This window comes from Palaemon carinicauda, chromosome 18 (assembly GCF_036898095.1).
Source record: "Palaemon carinicauda isolate YSFRI2023 chromosome 18, ASM3689809v2, whole genome shotgun sequence".
Taxonomy (NCBI): Eukaryota; Metazoa; Arthropoda; class Malacostraca; order Decapoda; family Palaemonidae; genus Palaemon; species Palaemon carinicauda.
The window spans coordinates 79,217,716-79,237,392 of NC_090742.1; positions in this window are offsets into that span (position 1 = coordinate 79,217,716).

A 19,677-nucleotide genomic window follows, 5' to 3' on the forward strand; every position below is an offset into this window, starting at 1 on the left:
TGTAACCCGAACTCTGAGACGATCATATAACTCCCCGACAGCAATATATAAAACACTGAATATCCTAAAGTCTCTTAAGTACACTCAAATAAAACTGGGTAATTATTCTTAGGAATTATTTAACACCATTACTTACTACGATTCTTTACAGGATACGGGCGAGGTTTTAATAAACACTGATGATTGAAATAATATGCTCTTTACACAATATATATATATATATATATATATATATATATATATATATATATATATATATATATATATATATATATTCTATATAAATTACAACACTTTGAAAAGAATTTACATACAACAAATAAATCACTCAAATATTAAGTCTGAACAAAACTTAGATTAAGAAAAAAAGGTTACGATCTGAAAATTATTTAATCACTTGACTTGTAATATTAAATCTGAATAAACCTTACACTAAGACAAAAGAAATAATATTTATGAAAATCATACAATCATTTGTTTCACTTGCAATTAAATCTGAATACAATATTTAAGTTTGTTACTTAATGAAAATAAATAACCAGATCACGATACAAATATCTTTCACCTTACTATAAGGCCAGTTACAAAAGTTCTAAGAGAACTTTTATAAATACTCACCATGTTTACAAAAAGCTGTCACACCAAAACTTTGATATGTCACAAAACATTTTTAAAACAATATACTGAGATGTGTATGAGAGAGAGAGGTGGGGGGGAGATGACTATGACTTGAGGCTGGAATTCTCTATCTGATCTATGTAACCCTGGGGTCGCCTTTGCATGAAACTTAGCTACTTTCAGAAGCTTCCAGGAGATCTGGAAGCGGGGGGGGGGGGGGGGGGGGCCTAACAGCGACGCCAGAGTTCCCAACTAGATAAAACTGTCAAGAAACGAATACTGGGTTTTCAGGCGCCTCTCGGAAACTTACCTTCGCGACAGGGAGATGAATTCTCTCAAGCTACCTCTGCCCACTCTTTGTCCCTGAAATAAAAAGAAAATGATGAGACCTATCACTAGGTTTTTTGGGAAAATTTCAAAGCACATGGCATAAAGAAACTGCGTATTTCCTCACGAACATGACGCAGTACCTCATAAAAATATATAGAACATTACATAAGCCCTTGTTCATAACTCGTATATTTACATATACTGACTTAAATAAAGAATACAATGAAATCAACGACGAAAGTCTTACCTAATCTACATAATAAACTTAAATCTACATGAAATATTTAAGTAAATCATGAATAAACTATTGTATTTACTCTACACTAGATCAGCTTCGTATATATACATACATATATATATATATATATATATATATATATATATATATATATATACACATATATATATATACATATATATAAATGTATATATATATATATATATATATATATGTATATATGTATATATATATATACTATATATATATATATATATATATATATATATATATATACATATATATGTGTGTGATTGTATATGTACATATACATACATATATATATATATATATATATATATATATATATATATATATATATATATACACACACACATATATATACATATATATATGTATATATATACATATATATATATATATATATATATATATATATATATATATATATTCATCATACAAATAAGGAGTCTTCGATATTTTTTCGAGAGCAAAAGTTTACCTGATGATTTACATGCCTACGTAAAATCTTAGGATTACACTTGTTATTGTTGTCACGACAGTGCAAATACTGTAGGTGTGCAGTAGGCTACACAGGAGGGTACGAAGTATTACTATGCTAGTCCATTTGCTGTGTAGAAAACGTTTGTTTTCTCTTTTCTTGTTCTTTGATATCAATAGATATAACATGCCATGTACAAGAATGCCTCCATAATAAACAAGCGTAGGTAATAGGCCTATAAGTACATATATTGGTGTGCTACTTTTATAAGCACACATTGAGTATGTGTTGTTTCAGATGTGTATAGCTGGATAACAGAGTACATCTTATTAGCTTTAAAAGTATTTATTAGTAAAAACAACAGAGTTAAACATCTCCATCACTGGAGGGAGCTGGGTTGGTCAGATGACCAATTCTGGTGAAGTATAGATATGAACTGACTAACTTATCGATATCACAGATATCGTATGCTTAGTTTATATAAGTTTCGTCACAATCTCGGAAGACACCTGCATCCGGTGATGTCACAAACTTTCACACGCTGAGGCATGGTGTTGACAGTTAAGAAAAATGTCACATTGTTGAGGCTGCATTGTACGTCCTGTTTATGATTTGAATGACTACAGCAAGTCCCACGGCTAGCACCTTCATCCAACATGACATATTACGTCATGTGTTTTAAACATGTAATATTAACTATTCTAACTATCACATAAGCTCGGCCAGCTATCTCAATTTTTTCACAAAAATTTAACAACAAGCCAAAACATGGTTACTAGGTGTGACTGGACATATGTATTATTCTTTGTTTAACTTTAGCCATAATCAAACGAGGATGAATGTCCAAATAGGCACATTAAAAAACAATAACAATAATGCGTATGAAAAAGATATTACCAAAGCAAAAAAAAAATGCATGATAAAACAAAGATAATATATATGGTACATTGCTAGCAAATGATTATATGGTACCAAAAAAAAAAAAAAACTACTGACTTACATATGATTCGGTAACTTGTTAAAGAATAATTGTTACCTTTGTCAGAAACATATATTAACATAATACTCAATTTTTTAGTGCACAAACACGAATTCCTGGTACGTACACGTACCACGGTTTCGTACATATATACATATATATTTATATATAGGGCTGATATATTTTATTAGATGCCCATAGATTCTGTTATATATTTTTTTTTTCTCTTTTCTTTTTAACATTCCGGCTTATATATTTTTATTAAATGCCGAGAGAAAAAATGATTTATATCTTTTTTTTTTTTTTTTTTTTTTAAATGTTGTTTTAAATGTATTTTTAACAATGCAAATGTAGAAAATTACTTCAATTACATATTACTAGCGTACTAACAGCTTTTCTTACAAACACTTTCCGACAATTTACTCCTTTAGCGAATGAGATGGCCACTCAAACGGCTTTAAACTGAATTAAATACGGAGTATTGTCGGGACAAGGCGAAACATTGTTTTGTAGCTGCATGCTGTTCCGTAACCTACGCCAAACAAGGATGTTCACGGCGATAAATATCACCACCATGAAAGCCAGACCTGCTAGTAGTATGGGGTGAAGGATTTCCTTATAAGTCGGTGACAGGTGGTCCCTTTCGGTAAGCTTCATCAACCGCTTTGCAACCTGTCTGTTATACGGGAGAGGGAGTGCTGGCATTGTAGAGGTCCACGTGAAGTTCGCGAAGTAGGCTCGTTCTCTGATGAGTGTCCGTAGACCAGTCACCATGGAATTAGGGGAAGTCCCAAAACAACCATCTGCTGCGACGAAAATGTGGGTGAAGGACGTGGATCCGTCAGGGCATGATACATTGAAGCCGTCCTTGTCGTATCGTATCCACGAGCCATTGTTCAGTCTGCAATTGAACTCATTATTGTCAAAGGGATAAAGCTTATCCAGACAATTTTCACTTGTATGGGAGAGAGCACCGTCTAGCACTATACCTAACTCGCATGAATCCATTAAGTTTTTATGGAATTCAAATGAGTCAGCTGTACATATTTTTCTATCCATTGCATCTGAACAGTGAGTTAATTGATTTAAGTCTTTAATGACCGTATATGTTTCCTTGTCTGGGGAAATCAATACGTGTCCTGTCAAACTGGATATTACTGGATTTGAGTGATTCGTCATGAAAGGCGGAAATGGTGATATCCTGTAAGATTGCCAGGCATCAGAAGAATCAAAGGGAATTGTAATCATAATCTTGTTATTATCTACGTTTACTGTAATTAGACTGTAATAAAATTCTAACCTATGTTCGTCTAACAAAGGAACATAGCCTAGTTTATCCCTTCCGTTCTCCAGAATTAATTTTAAGTAACTTATAGGCAACAAATGGGGCGACAGTACACCTTTAGTTGCTAACGTGATAGCTTCTACATAATCCTTGGACTTTTCAATGAAATGTGCAATTCTGTTATGTATGTGATCTATCTTTGAATCATAATACGTTAATGTTGCCAACAAATCCTGTACTTCCATAATCTGAACGATATTATTTGATTGTTCATTTACTAAATCCATAATTTTATTGATTGAAGCTAACTGATTCCTTAGTTCTGACATAATCAATTCATCTTCATGAGTCAAGAACTCAATTTTCTTATTTTGATTACTAATTTTAAGACGATTGGAAATTCCTAAACCTAAACTTGCAACAGACCCAAAGATGTTTAATGCAGCATAAATAAACGGATTCCGTCTTTCTTTATGTTCGTGTCCTACAGTCCACATCAAAAGGTCATAAGCCAAAGATCCTGTCTCGTCAGTCTTATTTTTCAAGTCATCAGATAGCATCTCTGCAACTTTTAATGTTGATCCAAGCAAACTCTCTGTAGTCAAATGAAAATGTCTTCTATGCAACTCATCCAATGAGGCAGAAAACCTTGAAATGGCGGTTCTTAAGCTAGTGACATCATTCTCTTGAAGAAAAATTGCTTGCATATTCACTTCTACAATTACGTTGGTTGATGTAATAAAAATGTCTTCTTGTCTTTCAACTATAGTGCCATAACTTTTAGTTTTAGAGCTCATCCCACACGAGAAAAATGTCTGAGCAAACAATATCACTCCCAACAACAAAAAATTCATCTTGGAAACCTGTAACGAGAAAAATATATGTAATTACTCCTGTATTAAAGCTTTTCATCACATAAAATAAAAAAAAATTTTCCCTCACTTCTTTTCCTCTCTTTTCTTTTTAATTTCTTATGTGAGCCAATGGTACTATTCTCTCATCCGTGGGTTGGGATACGTTTTGAACTCTAAACCTATTGGCCGTTAATGTTTCCAAAATGTTAAATGGGCCTTCAAACTTAGGTGTTAGTTTATAATTGAGCCCTTTTCGTACATTGATTTGAATATATACGTTATCACCCACGGTATATGTTTTAGTTGGTTTCGCTGTTTTATCATGATTCCTTTTCATTATGATTTGTGATTCTTCTAAATTCTTTCGAAGGATATCATATCGACTTATACTTGCATTTATACATTCTTTTAAAGGATTTGATAGATTAGTTGTAGGCGTTAATACATGGAAAGGCGTTCTAACTGGGGTACCATACAATGCTTCATGCGGTGACATTTTAATTGATATATGATATGAATGATTCAGAGTACTCAGTGCCGCCGGTATTGCAATATCCCAGTTGGGGTCTGATCCCCCTAGCGTTACCCTTAATATATTTAATATCTTCCTATTTGCTCTTTCCACTAGCCCATTCGACTCTGGGTGATATATCATGGTATTTATTTTCTTTATGCTGAGGAATTCACACAATGAGGTAAGAAAGTGATTATTAAATTCACCACCCGAGTCTGAGATTATCATGTGTGGAATTCCATGTTTACAAATGTAACACTCGTAAAACTTCCTAGCACATTCAATCGCAGTTTTAGTTTTAAGCGCTATTAGTTCTGTATATCGAGTTAAAGCATCTATAATTACTAAGAGGTGCTTATTTCCTCTGTCTGACTCGTAAAATCCTGTTAACAAATCTAAATGTATTCTTTCAAAGGGTTGATTGGGCACAGGATGAGCTCCTAGGCTGACAGGTGTTTTCGTATGCCCTTTGTTTTCCTGACATGTGCGACAATTAGCTATGTGTCTTTTTATATCTGTAAGCATCGTATGCCAATAAAACAATGATTTGGCTTTCTGTGACATTAATGAGAACCCCGGGTGTCCATGTAATGGATTTGAATGCAACCAATTCAGGACAGTGGAAATAAGTGAGATTGGTACTACTACCTGGTCGTTAGTTACATGTGGTGTATTGCGGGTTTTCCTTGTCACAGTCCTACACAGAATATTATCTTTGATTATATAATTCTGCTGCTTATACTTTATATATTCCTTTTCCTTATGATTGCCTTTCAAAGCATTTATAATTGTTTCTATTTTCTGATCTTTTCTTTGCTCAGTCTGTAACAATTCAGCGCTCCAGCCTAAATCTTCTTGTTCAGATATTGTTTTTACAATAGGCATGGATGTAGATATATCTATTAATTCAGCTAAAGGCTCTGTACAAGATGACACGGGGTTGCGTGATAATGCATCCGCAATGATATTTGCTTTCCCAGGTAAATACCCGATTCTTGCGCCAAAATCTTGAGTGATCAAATGCCACCGAGTTCGTTTAGGGCTGTGGTTGAAGCCTTTAAAGAACTCTGTTAGTGGTTTATGGTCAGTAAGAACCTTAACGGGATAACCGTAAATTATGAACTTAAAATGCACTAGCGAATTAACAATAGCTAGCCCTTCCTTGTCTATTACTGCATACTTACTTTCGGAAGTTCTCAATTTTCGAGAATAGAAAGCTATCGGGAAAAATTGTTTATCATATTGCTGAAGCAATACCCCTCCTACTCCTAAGTCTGAGGCGTCTGTTGCAATGAAGAATTCCTTACCGAAGTCAGGAAATTTTAAGATAGGAGAACTACACAGTTCATCTTTCAAAGTATTAAACGCCTGTTGATGTTGCTCAGACCATATGAAATCTACGCCCTTCTTCGTAAGATTAGTTAAAGGAGCGGCTATTATTGAATAGTTGCGTATAAAATGCCTGTAATATCCACTACAACCCAGAAATTGCTGTATTCCCTTGACATTAGTAGGTATGGGAAAATTACGTATAGCCGACACCTTATCATGGACTACTTTAAGACCTTGGCTTGACACCATGAAACCCAAATATATTAATTCTGTTTTGAAAAATTCACACTTACTAATCTTTACCCTTAAGTTATGTTGTCTTAATCTCTGTAGTACTAGTTCTAACTTACGTAGATGTTCTTCTAAGGTGTTGGAAAAGATTACAAGATCATCCATATAGGCATGCAATATATCCCCTAACAAGTCTCCAAACGCTATGTTAATCATTCTTGTAAATGTTATAGGAGCACAACGTAAACCAAAAGGCATCCGTAAAAATTCATAATGTCCCCTGGCTGTACTGAAGGCTGTGTATGGGATACTATCTTCTTCTAATGATATCTGGTGAAAGCCTTTAAGTAAGTCCAAACTGGTAAAATATTTATTCTGACCTAACAAAGACAAAGTATCGTCAGTACATGGCACTGGGAATTGATCAGGGATCGTTTCCTCGTTTAGACGACGAAAGTCGACGCAGATACGCCATGTTCGATCTTTTTTCGGTACAACTATTAAAGGAAAATTATAAGGGCTGTTTGATTTCCTAATGACTCCTTCTTCTAGCATTTTACCTACTTCATCATTTATTTCATTCTGGAATTTCATAGGGAGTCTGTACGAGGGTACATAGATAATTTTCTGCATGTCCTTTAACCTTATTTGATGCTCGATCACATCTGTTTTTCCTAAGGATCCATCCGTAGTGGAAAAAACATCATGATATTTAGTTAAAAGTTCAAAAATTTCCTGCTGAATTTCTTCGTCTTGAATGTCCTTATTGATTTTATTTTTAATAGATCGCAAAAGGGATTCATCCGCAACTGATTGAGAGTGATTGATTTCAGCAACGGTAAGAATATGATGTTTATAAACTTCTACATCCAAGATATGTTGATTTTTGTGAATTACTAAAGTGTTATTTAAATGATTACAGACTTCAATATTACATTGTTGATGTGAGCCTACTGTATAAATAGCTTGTGTGACAGACAATCCGTTAGTTTTCAAAGTATCGGAAAGGATTAATATTTCAGATCCCGGTAATGTTTTCTTTATTTGCACTATTAAATTCGAAGGTACGTTTGGTTCGATAGATTGCGTGCAAGATGATATTACGGGTGAACGAGAATTCTGCTGGGTCGCGTATATTATTTCTTTATTAGTGAGACAAGTTATTGGTTCTTCAACGTACGTTACGGTTACAATTATCGTCTCCTTTTTATCCAAAACTGATTTTAAGGTATTAGAAGACTTATAGAATTTCCCTTTGATATACACGCCGTGCTTGGCAGGGCCTAAGATAATGTTTTGATTTCCCATAGATGGGTATCCTATAATTACAGCTGGATACATATTAATGTTTTTTACAACAACAAATGTATCGGCAAACGTGCGATTACTGACTGAACTGAACATGAGTTATGCCTATGACATTTAATTCATTATTTCCTATACCCGAAAGTCTAATTCCGGATTTTTCAATCGGAAAGTTCGAAAACAACAAATGATGTGTCTTCAAATCCATGATATTACGTGGACTACCAGAGTCAAAAAATAACGTAAAGGATTTGTGTTCTAAATTTACAGCATATAAGGTTGGCCGTAACTCATTTTGGCTTATTATTGTATGAATTCGTTGCAAATCTATGGGAGCATGCACAATTATCTGATAAAACATTAAATTGATTATTCAATACTATTGATGTTGACATGAATGACCTTGACCCAACATCACTCTCTTCCCCTCTAAAGTTAACTATGTGGTATTTGCTTTGCTCTGCACATTCTGAAAATTAGTCTGACCTTGCGAGGTCTGGTTTGACGACCCAGGCTCAGCGATATTTGAAGAAGTGTTTGTTTGTTTTGGACTCTGAACTGCATTGACATTTGGTTGTTTCTTCTTATTGTTAAAATGAGGATTTTTCTTTTTATTTCCATATGGAACTGACTGTGGAATTGACTGTGTATTTCTGGGATATTGTTGTGTCTTACGCGAGTAACATTGACTATATGAATGTGTTGCAGTGTTGTGAATCGAGCAAAATTTAGTTCTGCAGTCTGCGCTTAAGTGACCTTGACGTTTGCAGTTATAACACGTCATTCCCGCCACTTGACAGCTAACTACGTTCACTGTTTGTGGCTTTGTTTCATTCTTTGCAAAAACTTGAGTTAACACGGGATCGAGATCTGGACACTTGGACATGTGTTTCTTTATCTGTTTATAGACATCCAATTCCGTACTTGCAGGCGTTAACTTCTTATCAAAACACCGCACTAAAGCTTCAGGCAACATAAGTGTCATGCAAGTTAAATACATTAATCGTAAAAAATCTTTCACGGAGATGTTATTGCTAGTAACCCAAGTGGAATGACCTAAAATGTCCTGATATTCGTTAAGCCTATCAGCTATGAGAGCTGCTCTCTCAATAACATTAAGCCGATTCATAGTGGCTTGATTAAGTGTATTTCGTAACGTTAATACTACATCCAAGGCTTCCTCACCCCCATAGATCGCGCGTAACCTAACTTTGAAATCATCCCAGGTAACTGCTTCTTGAAATGAAACACCTCTTAAATACGCACTCGCATCCCCCTTAGAAAAATCTATAAAACTTTTAGCTTCTTGTAATTGTACAAAAGGGTCTACGATTTGTTTGGCATTTAAATGGGCATCGACGGATGAAATCCATGACTCCACATTTTATGGCAAGAACCCGTTGACCCGACCCTGAAAAGGAAGGATTGCTGACCTGGCATTTACAAGCGTCACAATTGGAGGAGGATTAGTCTGGCCTACACCACTAGGTCTAGGGGAAGGGCTCACAGGGGGAGTCATGACTGCTGTATTTCTTTTCCTATCTCTTCGACCCCTTGCAATTCTATCAAAATATCTATATGAGTACAGACGTCCACTGCGTAAACGCATATGTATAGCAAAATTCCCCAAACAATGTTACTAATCCCAAAACATTTCCCGAGAATTTTTGAAAGAAAAAGGAATTAGCACAAAGAGAGAAAAATTCTAGATGAGAATTAGGAGTTGAACACAGTTTCCTTTAACAAAAGATTAGCAATTCACTCACCCCAGTAATAATCGACTAACGACTCGTGATAACTACACTTCACTGTCCAAACTGGAATGAATTCAAAAATTTGTACTTAGCTTATATATGGGTCTGTGTGATGTCGACACGTCCTCTCTCTCTCTCTTGATGTTTTGTTAGCGATGTATCGTTCGAGTTTCTTGTTGAATGTAGTGCTTCCTGGGTATGTTTTGCAATTGTTGAACGCCAGTCCTTGGGTTTCCTAGGATGTTGATTGAAGATTCAGTTTATATTCATAACATTCGTTAATGTTAACTATTCCGATGGACTATAACACTTAGTCAAAATTGTAGATTCATGTAGATAATGTTGAGTTCTTGAAGATCTTTCTCTGGTTTTACAGCTTTTATTTTGAAGTCTTGAAGATCTTTCTCTGGTTTTACAGCTTTTATTTTGAAGTCTTGAAGATCTTTCTCTAATTCTTAGAGTTTAACCGCTGCCACCATTTATTGGTTTGCTACTTTTATAAGCACACATTGAGTATGTGTTGTTTCAGATGTGTATAACTGGATAACAGAGTACATCTTATTAGCTTTAAAAGTATTTATTAGTAAAAACAACAGAGTTAAACATCTCCATCACTGGAGGGAGCTGGGTTGGTCAGATGACCAATTCTGGTGAAGTATAGATATGAACTGACTAACTTATCGATATCACAGATATCGTATGCTTAGTTTATATAAGTTTCGTCACAATCTCAGAAGACACCTGCATCCGGTGACGTCACAAACCTTCACACGCTGAGGCATGGTGTTGACAGTTAAGAAAAATGTCACATTGTTGAGGCTGCATTGTACGTCCTGTTTATGATTTGAATGACTACAGCAAGTCCCACGGCTAGCACCTTCATCCAATATGACATATTACGTCATGTGTTTTAAACATGTAATATTAACTATTTTAACTATTACACATACATATAAAGTACATACGTACATGCATATATATATATATATATATATATATATATATATATATATATATATATATATGCATGTGTGTGTGTGTTTTGGGTGCGGGTGGAACTACAATGACAAACCAATGGCAACACCTAAGAGAGAGAGAGAGAGAGAGAGATTTGCAAGAATGTCTTCCAGTCTGTTTGAATAATCAAACATCTCACAATCACATAATACTGAATGAAACTCAGTTCCCAAGAGTTCGAGTTACCACTGCATTTATTCACTTGATTCATAAAACACTTACGATTCGTTCGTTTGTTGTTTACTATGCCTGTTTATCCATATTTCATACACGCTACTGCATCTCCATTTGTTTGAGAAGTGAGAGGAGTTCCAAGGGAGCCATAGAACTCTCTCTCTCTCTCTCTCTCTCTCTCTCTCTCTCTCTCTGTACTGATAGTATAATGTGTCAAATGGCAGGACAGGATTAGAAATGAAACTATAAGAGAGATTAATCGAGTGCCGTATGTGGATAAGATCAACGTGAGAGGTAGCTAGAGATGGTTTGGGCCTGCTCTTCGCACTCCCCGAGAGAGATAAGTTCACCAAACGTTTAACTGGACTCCACTAGGTACTAGAAGAGTTGAAAGACCTAGGTCTACATGGCAGAGGACTGTGAATTGTGAAGTAGGAGATGATGAATGGAGAAGTATTCAATTAAAATTCGAAGATAGAAACAACTGGTGACATCTATCCGAGGTCCTTGCATTAATAGGCGTAGGGGGAGATAATGATGATGATGATTGGGCTAAGAAAATCCAAAGAAATGCAATAAGCATCATGTTCTGAACTTATGGTCATATGCTAAAAATATGATTTGTATACGACATTTTAGAAAGATACATGTGATTTTTACTCTTAACGTTTGCCCTTAACCACAAAGTTTCCATAAGCACCGTTTATAGTGTAAATACTAATTCACAAAAGAAAGTAAATAGCTCTAATGCCGTACACATACATACTCGAGTGTGTGTGTGCATATATATATATATATATATATATATATATATATATATATATATATATATATATATATATATACTGTATATATGTATATACATATATATATGTGTGTGTGTATATATATGTGTGTGTATATATATGTGTGTGTGTGTCCGCGTGACATAGGTGGCGGACCAACCACGTCAATGTGAATGTGGGCAAAATGACAATGACACTAAGATTAATAAAAAGTGCCCACACCTGAACCTGTGTGTTGACGCACTTTTGAAGTTTGACATAAAATACAGGTGCGGACCCAATCCTTGGTATTTTCAGAAATGCCATGACATATGAACTTTGAATTCAGTAGCAGTGAAGTAAATCGATTTAGTGGGTGTAAGAGGCCTGGGATCAACTGAAACACCTGATAGCACATGAAGGCAGGTATCCAAGGGCGTGGCCTACCAGTACTGACATCACAGATTAGGGTGGCGTTGGAGCCATAGAGGGCGACGTCATCTTAACAGAGAGAGTGTAGGATATCCTGCAGGTCTGGTACTTGGGGTGCCTTCGATGAACTTCGGTCAATGCTTTGTAATCCATTCCCAGGTGGATGGCTGCCAGGACTTTTCTGGAAAGGGCATCAGAAACAGGATTCAGATTACCAGGGATTTATTATATGTACGGTTGAATTTAGAAATAGCAGAGAGGTGTGGGCATTGACGGGCAGACCTAGAATCAGACCGTCGGGTGAAGGCGTGCACAAGGGGCATGCGATCTGTAAGAATGACAAAGGAAGGGCCTCTAAGAAGTGGCAGAAGTGATTGACGGCTACATACGCCTTTACCAGATTGCAGTAGCAAGTAGAGTGGATGGATTCCGCATTGGAAAGTTTTCTACTGGAGAAAACCAAGGACTGGGGCAATCCATTGATAATTTGTTCGAGTACCCCCCTCCCCTACAGCTGGCATTGGTTGAGAGTAGGACGGGTGCAGTTGTCACGGGAAAGGTGATAACAGTAACAATTAATAGGGCTTCCTTTGTGTTGAAGAGGGTTTCCTCCTGATGGAAGCCCCGCTTTAGTTTTTTTTTGGCTTGTCCTTAAAGGAGTCATAGAAGAGGCCAAGATTGACAGTGATGGCTGGAAAGAACTAGTGATAGTAATTCACCATGCCCACGAACTCTTACAGTGCTTTGATGGAGAACTTTTGTACTACTGATAGCTTCTCAGGTAGGGGTAAATGCCATCAGGATTGATAATATGGCCCAAGAATGTCATTTCTTTGGCACCAAAGGTACACTTACCATACCAGACAATAAGGCTGTTCTGCTGCAGGCAGTCGAGGACGATATGTAGGTGACATAGTTGGTCTTCTTTGGAAGGGAAGAATACCCATATGTCAACTACATAACCTACACATAAGGGAGGATTCCTAAGATGCCATCCATGAATAGTTGAAATGTAGCCCCTGTATTACAAAGGGCAAAACAGGAGTAATTGAAAGTATATGTGCCAAATAGGGTGGTAATGGTGGTCCTGGAGAGGCCTTCTGGTTTCATGGGCATCTGATAATACCCCTTCAGGAAGTGGAGGGTCGAAAATACTTTAGAACTGTGAAAGTAGGTGGTGATGCCGGCAATATTTGAGGAGAGAGCTGGAATTTTGAGGCACTACACAAGTCACCAATATGACGTACCTGAAGGAGGTGCTAATCAAAGACAACCTTTCAAACAATTATCTTTATTTAGTGACAACATGGGTATATATAGGTCACCAAGGGATCACATAAGGGTGGCAATTGCATGTGTACATTTAATAACCTTTTTTAATATGGTTGACACTGATATTTATATAAAAGTTGACAATATGATAGTAATAATAAAAATAAGAGTTGAAATTAGCATGTTACATTCAACAGTTTTTGCCGTTCAAGTTGATTGTGCGCGCCGCATAGAAGGAAATGGTAGAGAGGACATTCTTCTTTTGTATGTGCATTGTCTGCTTCACGTGTATTACAATATTTACACCAAAGGATATTTCTGTCAGCCAGTCTGTTCAGATATTACACTCTACAATAAAACCAGTTTACTGATTATTTGATTCGCAGTTACCTGTATGTGGGAAATGTAGGCTATTTTAAAGAAAACGTAGAAAACTTTGAGTGATGAATTCCTAGATAGTATAATTTTTTCGGTTCAAAAAAGTTATGCAGGACTGTAAAAATAGTTCAGTTATGTAAATAATGAAGTTAATTAGATGGCTGAAGTTGTCAAGTAAGCCTTTTAGAAAGGGGTTCTTCACCTAATGTAAATAAGAAAACGATTTCCAAGACAGACAAAAATGAAAAATAAAAGACTCCGAGATTAACAGAATAACAATGTTGAAAGATTAAGGTAGCCGCATATTCGGAAATATGTGGAAAATATTTTCTGGATACCGAAACTAACGGAGAAATAATGATAAAAGTCTCAGGCAGAAATTGTGCAATGCAGCGAAGTCCCGGGTGATGTACAAGCGCGAATAATTGGATGAAATTGCCAGAATCATGTTATCATTACCTTCGATGCAACATTTATGAAAAGAGTTTACGGTTTATATCGGGATATTTGAGTCAACTTTACAAATTAAATACAAGGAATAGAAGAATAAAAGAGAATAAAACGGCTAAAATCTTTCCTTCATTTGATCTTATTACCAATTTAAAAGACTTCTCCATTACAGTAGGCATTGGCATCACTGTTATCAAAATTCTTTTACTTTTGGCTCCCAATGTATTCCTCTCGCCATTTTATTTTTCTTGTGATCCGTTCGGTCTCTTCTCAGTTGTCTAATTTCTTTAACTTAACCTTGTTTCAGTTGTGATTCTCATTTACGGACAAATCCTCGGGGATTCCAACAAATCGTAACAGTACAAAAAATTAAAATAATAATTTCGGATATCTAATAACTGAACAGGATACATGTGACGTTTTCCACTTGCATAAATCTATTACTGCATATATAATAAATTTCCTTTTGGTGGTCCCTGACCCTCTTCGCGTTTGTCAATCAAGTGCATGTTTATTTTGTCATTCGATGCCTACAGTAGTTTTCTTTCTAATATCTTGGTCTTCTATGTCGTAGCTTAGACTACATTTTGCATATTGGGAGCCTTTGTGGTTTGTTGGGATAGACAGAAAAAAAAAAGACATTTTATAAGGGAAACAGACACAAGAACACCACGTAACCTAAGGATCCTACCTAACTTAACCTAGGAAATATATACTTACCTATTTACCAAAATTGGGGTCTACGTACCACTGCTATCCGCTCTTACACTTCTGTATTCGCAGTTTACCCTGTCCCAACGAACTACGTTCACTCAAAATAAAATGTAACCGCTTCCCCCAAAGCAATTAGGTTTATTATATTTGCATCTGACCTATGGAAGAGATAAACCGTCCCCTTTACAACGCTTTCACATTTATGGTATTTGATACTTACCACAGTCAGTGATTCTGTTGGTACTTCAATAAAAAACCAGTGGTATTTTCACTCCACCTATGCGGTATAGGTAATTGCAACAAAGGTAACCGCATAAGAAAGAAATGCCGGCTCACTTTTCTTTTTCATTTTTTGCCTGGAAAGATCATTAGATAATAGCGTTATTCTGTGACCAATGCCCTTCAAATTTCATGCCGCCATTGTTCTAATATTGGATAAGTCATTGATGTTTTTACGACCTATTCAAATCGCGTAAAATATCCCCAGTAGTTAGTATGATATTCGGCCACACTACACTGAGCCACTGAAGGACTTTCTTTGATCTTTCTATAAATATCATGCAAAAAAATCAATCGCTCGACAACAATGCCTCGGATAAGATGAAAGCACTTGGTAAATTTGTATGTTTGTTTCCGTTAAAGGTGGTGTATGTTTCTTTCAGTGATTCAGGTTGCGTTTTGTTGTAAGTGTGCTGGCACACAAGCATTCATACATGTTTTCATAAAAAGTTGAAAATCACCCATACATGGAGAATAAGACAGTATTGATTAACATAGGTCTTTTTCTTTTGCATTCTTTTATTCTTGAAGTAACTCCATATAAGTGAGATTTTGAAATAGAATTGAATTTTAAGAAAAAATCTGGAAACAAAAAACTTTTTATAGCTCTTTTGTCATATGAGCGCACGCACACACATCCATACATTTCTATGCCTATTTATGTAACGTAAAGATAAACTTAAAAACGGATTTTTTGGTTATTTAATGTAGCCAATTTAAAAAAAAAAAACTATGAAATTACTGCGTTTCTTTACGTTTTATTCTTACATGTAAATGCATATTATCTATAAATACACAATCAAACATATATGACCTTTCAACTATACGTGCCCTTTTTATATAGTTCTGGGCATCAGCAAGACGTTTTGGGATGAGGTCGCGAGCCACAATGCTTTTGGCACCCTGACTCTCATCCACCATAGAAGGCTAACTATTATTTACAGTACTCACCCCAATAGCTTGATCTCTGTTCTCTTAGCACATTTCTCTATACACAGGCTATACACGCATAGGTAAAAAATGCTAGCGCGTATTCATATACTTACAAAAATACATACACATCCACTGTCGTCTGTTATTTCTTTCAGGCTCAGCTTTTCTTCTCTTACTTAGTGAGAGAGAGAGAGAGAGAGAGAGAGAGAGAGAGAGAGAGAGAGAGAGAGAGAGAGAGAGAGAGAGAGAGAGAGATTTTTAAAAATCAGATTGAAATCTGTATTTACTTGTCACTGGACAATAGAAGGACTTTTCGCATTGCAAATAAACTTGACATGGAGTCATTTGATCTCTCTTTGGAGCGTGTGTATCAGTAGGTTGTTTTAGAAAGAGAAAAATACGAAGCTCGTTACGCACAGAGGATGCTGCTGTGTCGCAAGCACATTATTGTCCAATCATAACAACTACATTAAATTTCCTCGTGATATTTGCCACTAAAGTAGCACTGAGTTATTATCCCTCCCGGCAGCATTTTAATGTTGTTATTGTTTGGCAATGATTTTTTTTTTCTCCTCTCGACCTCGACAGAGCAATATTTTTTTTCATACCCTGTGAGCTTATTGTCAAAGCTTCTATATTAAGTAATGTTGATGTCATCGTATAGACGAAGTGAGGTTTACGAGAAGTTCAACTAACAGCGCTATTCATTTTTTGAAAAAAATAAATAATTCTTCGTACTGAAGAGCACTGACGCAAAAAACGCATATTTCGTCTTTCGTCGTGTTTTTTCCTTTCAAGGATAATTTTTGGTGAGCGTACTGACCCCAGAGAGGCCTTTATGCACAGCTCTTCTTAGCCAGTCAAGGTCGTACTTCGTCGAAAATAGACAGCCATGTTTTCCATTTTTCCGTAAACACCTACACAATGAACTAGTTAGAATGTTTCGTATTCGAGTACGCTTGGGTGCATCGACAAAAATATTTATACAGTGCTTCTTTTCCGAAAGAAATGAGACAAGAAATGCTATGACATTAAAAGAGAATCAAATTGTGCGTACCTGTAATGTATATGCATATATTCATAAGCATAAACACATGTATAACACTTATGCATGTGAGCCTACTTATGCATATATCAAAGGGATTAATTTCCCTTCATATATGGGTTAAAACCTTATGCTTAATAGATGAATTCATTTCACTACTTTGAAGTCTTTGAAGAGACAATCATGTGGTTTTCACTTTCGTGGCTCACGACGAACATCCAAACTTTCCCAATAAGCTTACACGTTTTTATTGCAATATAACTTTATGATAAAATTCTTGTAGCCCTTAAGAACATTTTCAGTACAGAAATAAGTTTTCATCACATTAACACCAAAAGAAATGATTTCTTATATATTAGTGATAAACCTCGGCTGAGAGATATTATTATTATTATTATTATTATTATTATTATTATTATTATTATTATTATTAGCTAAGCTATAACCCTAGTTGGAAAAGCAGGATGCTATAAGCCCAAGGGCTCCAGCAGGGAAAATAGTCCAGTTAGGAAAGGAAACAAGGAAATAGATAAACTAAAAGAGAGGTATTCCGATGCTATAACTGAAAGTCAATTGACTTTTGACACATGTGAATACCCATTTCAACAACAGCATTGCTTCGAGAACAAGGAGTAACAATAAACATTTGAAACCTCATTGTCGAGCGTTGAAGAATGTTTATGATGCTGAACAACAGAGAACGAGGCCGCACCTTGAAGGACAGAAATTTGCTTCTCTGATGTAAGTTTGTCGTTGAGGTGAAATACCAAAGGTTACAGGAATAACTAGGGTGATATAAAATTAGATATTTGATACCGTTATCATACTCGTATATCTTCACTATAATAAGTTCTCTGCCTAACAGGGTGTTACATAATATAAGTATTATGTCTAGTGCGGTGGTAACGTGTTCGCCTAGCATTCGCATGGCAGCAGATTAATCAACGCCCGAGACCAGGAGTTTAAGCTGTTGACTGGGGAGGCCACTGCTATGATTGGGAACCACAGTGGATGGGCGGGGGCCACTTGCCCTGGTGACCATCTATTCTGATGAAACTGAAACCAGACAACTTTAACCTTTGTTTAATCAGAACATATCACTTACATCATGTATACTTATATATATACACGCACACACACACACACACACACACACACACATATATATATATATATATATATATATATATATATATATATATATATATATGTATGTATGTGTGTGTACAGTTAATTCCTCGTTAACAAGAGGGTTATGCTCCTGGAGAGGTCGTGTTAATGGAAATTGTGTTAACGGAACATAATTTCTCCATAAGAAATAATGATTATAGTGGGTGTTACGTTCCTGGACATTGGGAAAGTCTGTCTATTTTGGGATTTTATTACTATGAAACTTGAACAAACACATTATTCATATATTTGAAAGTCACAGAAATAATAAAAACACATTCTTACTCTACTTGTATCTATCTGATAGTAAAATAAGTTATTAACCATGTATATTCACACTATGACACATTACTCTTGTCACCACTGTCGGCTGTGCTTGCCTTGCTCCCATCCCCATCATCACCCCCCCCCCTCTCTCTCTCTCTCTCTCTCTCTCTCTCTCTCTCTCTCTCTCTCTCTCTCTCTCTCTCTCTCTCTCTCATTTTTAACCTTTTAATCTCATAATTATTTATTTACCATGAATGTTATATCAATAAGTACACTAAGTTAAAAAACACAATAAACAGACTATTGCATGTATGAACCCAAAAGGCTACTGTATATATGCATATCAAACACATTAGCGATTTATTTTTCTTCCATTTCGGTAAATAAATAACATATCATAACATATTTTTCTTTTATTCTAATGATTATTAATTTGAAATTAATTTCTTATCAATAAGAACAATCACAATGAACTCTACTGTGTGGTAGGTAAGAACCCACAATACTACTACGTATACATATCAAACACATTAGCGATTTCTTTATTTTTTATTTCGGTAATTGAATGAAAGATCGTATCATATTTTTCATTTTAGTCTAATGGATATTTATCTATAATTAGTTTTATATCAATAAGTACATATTCAAGATAAAAATGCAATAAGCATTACTTTCTGGTATGTACGAACGCACAATGCTACTACGCATATCAAACACATTAGCGATTTATTTTTCTTTCCTTTCGCTAAATAAATAACAGATCGTAACATATTTTTTTCCTTTTAATGTCATAATTATTTATTTGCAATTAATTTTATTTCATGGTTTCCATACATTTCG